Source organism: Ursus maritimus, unplaced genomic scaffold (assembly GCF_017311325.1).
Source record: "Ursus maritimus isolate PB19 unplaced genomic scaffold, ASM1731132v1 scaffold_13, whole genome shotgun sequence".
Classification (NCBI taxonomy): domain Eukaryota; kingdom Metazoa; phylum Chordata; class Mammalia; order Carnivora; family Ursidae; genus Ursus; species Ursus maritimus.
Window position 1 is genome coordinate 45,841,014 of NW_024423675.1, and position 6,485 is coordinate 45,847,498.

Below are 6,485 nucleotides of genomic sequence, written 5' to 3' on the forward strand. Positions count from 1 at the left end.
AAAGGGCACCATCAATTTGCCAAAATAACAAAACTTATTGGAGTGGATAATTTCTCACAGAACCTGCCAATCAGCTGCAGATGCAAATCTGCCTTCCTTATCCCTCACCCCACCCCTGAGTGAGGGAAAACAACCTAAACCCGCAGGAAAAACTTCACTTTTCAGCCAGAGAATAATACTAACGGCACTGCCATCTTGGAATATTTTGCTTGTACTTCCCTTCTTCCTTCTTTATTTAACAGCTGCCTGTGTATGTGTGTGTTGAGCCTTTTCATTTTGTTCAGCGTCCAGAAAGGTTATTTTAACTGAAAATATCACACAAACATGGTTAAAAAAAGCAAACAAGCAGAAATGTATGAAATTAAAATTGAACATCTCCATCTTCACACCCCTGAGCCCCTTTCCCATTCTCTTAGGCTTCCAAGCAACACAAATTGTGTAAGGGAAAGAGGGTGTGTGTGTGTGTGTGTGTGTGTGTGTGTGTGTGTGAAGGGGGCTGGGAGAAAGAGAAAGAATCTTACTATTGTCTTATTTTTAATTTAAGAAAAAAAAATATATCACACATAAACACACTCCTCCCTTCATGTCTTCTCCACCAGAACCCAAAAAACAAATAAACAGAAGCCCCCAAACCTCTGACGTTTAGAAGTCCAAGAGAATTGCTGGTTTAAAAGTCTTTCAGATTAAGCTCATTCCAAAGACTTTCCAGGATAACCAAACAATGAGAAACACTGGTATCCAGCCAGTTACAGCCCCTGCCATCTCTGATTTAGTGTAATTTGATGACGATTAACTCAAAGAGAAGACAGAGATGGGTTCATATAACAGGAAAACAGACAACAGCGCTCCTCCATTTATTCATATTTAAATTATCTTATTTTTATTATTTTAGAAAATAAATTCATGTATGTTTAGGATGATTTTGTTGGTAGGGTAAAGTCTGTTGGGCCTTGCATTTTCTTCTTAATTATAAAGGTTTGTGGAATGTTCTCTGAGAACAGAAACCCTTCCTCAAGGAGTTGTTTTTCCTAGAATATTAGGAGGGTCTCTACTAGGTAAGCAATGATGTCAGTGCAAATGTTTTAAGACTCTCCTTTCCCATCCAAGTTGGCTTAATATGTTTTAGTTCTATTACTTGACTGTTTTTAAAAGAGGTTGAAAAATTTGCTCACTGAGAGAACAATGATTAACTAAATCTGTAAACTGCCATTTCACTTGCTATCAATAGCTTGAAAGAAAATCTAAATCCATGACTAATGGTCTGAGAGAGTCAAGTACTTGCTTTGAGGAGCCTCTTTAGACCAAAGTGTTACTTTCGAGATCTTTCGTTTTTTTTCTTCTTTCCCCATGTCACTCTATCTTTTAAAAAACATACGCACTCTATTAATAATAAAGAAATATATTCTCAGTCTTTATTCTCTTTTCAACTACACACTTAAGTATCTATAGTCAGTTTTTCTCTGAGGATCTCTTCCTGGATTTGCCAGGAGACAGTGTGGAGTACTGGTTAAGAGCGTGGGCCGCAGAAACAGCCTCTCCTGACTCAAGCCTCACAGGCTATATGGCTTAAATTAACTTTCCTGATCTCTTTACACCTCAGTTTTCTCAACTGTAAAATGGGCATAAATTTATGATTATAATGTAAACTTGATAAGGTTCTTGTAAATATTAAATAAGAAAATGTAAGCAAAGCTCTTTAGATAGTTCTGTTCCACAATGAACCTCAAGAAGGGACATTTTAAAAATAAGATACATGAAATGAAAATTTTTAAACTTTCAAAAGTCTCCAAATAAAAAAAATCAAATTATGTGGCCTCGGATAAATAAAGCTTAAATATTATCTCCAGATAATCCTATATCTCAAAGTCTATGATGTTGAGTATGAAGGCGTATATTACTTTGGTCAATTCTATGCCAGCCAGGGAGTAATTGACAATCCGGGGATGCCCATGGCAGTACACTGGTATATGAATGTGGAGGACAAGGTCAAAGGAGTTTTGTAGATCACAGCAAGATTAGCCCAAATGGCCTAGGGAAAAATGTGTATTCATGATTGAATTACTGATTGGTGGGGACCAAAAAATGACGAGTATTTGGAGCTTACACATTGTTGCATACAGAAACAGAACTCAGGGCTAAACAGATTACTGACTACTTTCCCTTTGGATCTGAAAATTTTAAAACCCCAATAGCCAAGACTGTATATTAAAGTTAGAGCAAAAATTTACATCAGTTCCTTTTCATATGCATTTTGTCCAGGATTGGGGCATTCATTCCTTCTGTAAAAAGTCTGTGTATATCTCTTTATTTACTATGGGCCAAGCCTAGTAGCCCTACTCTCAAGGCTACTGAAGTAAACTGGTAATTTCACTGGAGTATGTTGGGGTATTATTGGAGCCCTCCTGAGACATCTAACGCTCTTGGTGGGTTGGAGTAGTGTCTGGTATCATAGTTAGGACATGATTCTGAAATCATTCTTACAAAGGAATAACAGTCAGCAGAATTAAAGAGGAGAAGAGGGAGGTAGTGGACAGACAAAATGAGCAAAGATGCAGAAATAATAGATTGCTTGGTAGCTGGAGATGGAGCCAAGGTTAAAGGAGGATTTTTAATGAATGGGAGGAACATGGAGTTATTTGCAGGTTTGGGGGAATGTCAGAATAGAGAGAAAAATCGAAGGCATAGGAAAGGGGGAATGAGTGCTCAGAGGAGGTGGTGATAGCCTTTAACTGAAGGAAAAGCACCCCACCCACATTCTGGGGCTAGAGAGAGTCAGATGTGGGGACAAAGTCTGATAATTATTACTGATTTCACTCTGATTAGAAAATGGATTTTCCTTTGAACACCAGTGTAGAAAAACCTGTTTGTTTACTTAGAATTTTCCTGAATACAGAAGAAGTAGGAAAAAAAAAAAAAAAAAAAGAAAGAAAACAGGGAAATGAATTTTGTAGTTAAATACCTGTCAATTCTCTACTTGGAAGATATTAACTTCAAATTTGTTTTTCTGTTTCATCCATCTTGCAAAAAGATTTGTTTCGTGTAGGTGTCAGTTGGCTGAAAACATTTTACATTTTTTATAAAAATCTAAGTGGTTTAAAAACTTGTGTATACACAAGGCAGGGACATTCTTCATATTATCAAATATTTGATTTCCTGTGAGGTTAACATTTTTCATATTTTTATTTCTCTCTTTTATGAATTGTCAGTTTTGTCATCTGAAAGAAGGCTTTTTATGAAACACCTTCAAGCTAAAATAAAAAATCTAGGATCAAGAGAATTCAGGATGTTCTGATGTAGGGTGGGTGAATTGGGAAAGCAGGAAAAAAATAACCAAGACAGAAAAAGCTGCAGGGAGATACAGACTCTCATATGAAAGAGACTTCAGTGGTTCCTGGTCTAGTCAGTATCACATGAATTAATCCGATGTGCAGTTTCCCTGTGGAGTACTCATGTAGCATCAGTTTGACCACCTTTAGAAAGAGGGAGCTCACTGCCACTTGAGGCTGCCCATTCCGTTTTGGCTAAGCACTGATTTCCAAAAATATCTTCGGTGTGAAAGGGTCAAGATTATTAATATACAATATGAATAACTCGTACTTACAGAGAGCTTCCTATTGCCAGGTTTAGTTCAAGTGTCTTACATGTATTAAATCATTTAATGCTCAAAGATTCCTTCGGAGGCTATTATTATCTCTATTTCACAGATGAGGTAAATGAAACTCAGAGAGGTTGGATAGACTTGTCAATGTCACACACAGCTGGTACATAATAGAGCAGGGCACAAGACCCCAAAATTCTAACTCTGGAGGCCATGCTCTTAACTTCATCAGTGTTCTTCCCCTCACTGAGTGAACGTTCCAAAGTTTTTCTCACCCTTAGATTGGTCAAGTAGATTCTAGGGTCACTCACTCAGTTTTTTCCCCTTCTTCATTGTCCAAGGACAGATCTGCTGTTGCCAGACTATTTGTTTAGACTTTTGTGATGCAGAATGAGGAACAGTAAAGAGAAGAATAAAAAGCAGATGGGCTAGGGGAATATGGCACAGAACCAACAGAGTATGAGAAAAATGTTGGAGGGAAAAAGGAAATTTTAAGAAGAATCACTGGAGATTATATACTTCATATCGTGCAAGAAATGCAAGGGAGGAAATGGAATTATTCTTATGTTCCTTTTTGTTAGCTGGACTATGTCTCTTGATTATGGCACCATTCTAACACTCGACTATGTAGAGCATGGATTTAGCAGGGTTACACATCTGTATAACCCCAATTTTTCTTCCTGTTAAGTTCTTCTAGAGCCATCTGGCTCAGAGATAGCCTTTCAAGTTTTTAAGGATGCTTATCCTATTCATCTTAAATTTTCTCTCTTCTTGGCCAAACATTTCTAACAGTTATTTCTTTTTTCCTTTAAAAAAACAGCTTATTGGGTATAATTGATATACCATAAACTAAACATGTTAAAAGTGTACAACTAGGTTAGTTTTGTCCTATGTATATATGCACACATCATCCTCACAGTCAAGATAGTGCACATATCCATCACCCTCAAGACTTTCCTTATGACCCTTGTTAATACTTTCCCTCTTCCTTCTAGCCTGTCTCAGTCCCCAGGAGATGACTGACCTGCTTTCTGTCACTGTGGATTATTTTGTACCTTCTAGAGTTTCATATAAGTAGAATCAATCAATATGTACTATTTTGAGGAGGGTGGATTGGGAAGTCTGGCTTCTTTCACTCAGAATAATTATTTTGAGATCTAGTCCTGTTGTAGGGTATACCAGTAGTTTATTTTTTTGTACTGCTGAATAACGTTCTGTTGTATGGCTATACCTCATGTGTTTGTTCATTCACCTGTTGATGGAATTTGAGCTTTTGCCAGTTTTTGGTTATTACAAATAAAACTGTTTTGAACATTCATATACAAGTCTTTGTATAGACATAAGATTTCATTGTTCTTGGATACATAACTAGGATTGTATGATTAGGTCATATGTACTTATGATCTAACTTAGCAACAACAACAACAACAAACCCTGCCAAACAACTTTCCAAAGTGGTTGTACCATTTAAAAAACTCCTACCAGCAGTTTATGAGAGTTGCACTTCCTCTGCATCCCCACCAACACTTGGATGGATCAGTCTGTGATTATAATAGATGTCTAGTGCTATTTGTGGTTTTAATTTGCATTTCTCTAATGACTAATAATTTTAAACATCTTTTCATGTGCTTTTTTTGCCATTTGTATACTTCCATTGGTGAATATCTGTTCCACTATTTGTCCATCTTTTTAAACTGGATTTTTGTTTTAAAAGTTCTTTTTCTTCTCTGGATACAGTTCTTTTATCAGACATACGATTTGAAAATATTTTCTCTAGTCTGTGGTTTGTCTTTTCATCTTTTATCAGTGTTTTTTGAAAATGATTTTTAACTTTATCAAAATCCAACTTATCAATTATTTATTTTATGGATCATGTTTTTGGTATTTTATCTGTGAAATCTCCTCTTTACCAAAGTTCACAAAGAAATTCTGCTACAGTTTCTTCTAAAAGTTTTATACTTTTAGATTTCACATTTGGATCTATAATCAATTTTGAATTAATTTTTATATATGCCTTTGGATAAGATGGAAGTTCATTGTATTTTGCATATGGATATTCAATTATTCTTGCACAATTTATTGAAAGAATATCCTTTTGCTACTGAATTGTCTTTGCAACTCGATTAAAAATCAGTTATTCCTATATGTAAAGCTCTATTTTTTAACTCTATTTCACTGATTTATCTGTCTTTAAATGGCTACCATATCAACTTGATTACTGTAGTTTTATAAATCTTTTATAAAAATATAATAAGTCAATAAGAAGAAATCAGGTAGAATTAGTTCTCCAACTTTATTCTACATTTTTCAAGTTGTGTTGATTATTCTAGGTCCATCACATTTTCATATGAATTTTGGAATGTTTGTCAATATCTACAAAAACAGCCTGCTGGGATTTTGATTGGGGTTGCACTGAATCTAGGCCAATTTGGGGAGAATTGACATCATAATGGAGGGTTGCTATCTCTTCATTTACTTGGGTCTTCTTCAGTTTGTTTTAGCAGTGTTTTGTAGATACTCACATATCAGTCTTGCATATGTATTGTCAAATTTACTCCTACAAGATTTGTATTTTTAAATTATTTTTAAAATTTTAATTTTTGGGCACCTGGGTGTCTCAGTCAGGTAAGCATCTGCCTTCGGTTCAGGTCATGATCCCAGGGTCCTGGGATCAAGTACTGCATCTGGCTCCCTGCTCAGCAAGGACTCTGCTTCTCCCTCTCTCCCTCCCCACTGCTTGTGATCTCTCTCTCTCACTCACGTTCTCTCTCTCTCTCAAGTAAATAAATAAAATATTAAAAAATTTAATTTTCAATTTTTTGCCAAAATATTGAACACACAGTTGATTTTTTATTTTGTGTTCTGCAAACTTGATAAACATACTATT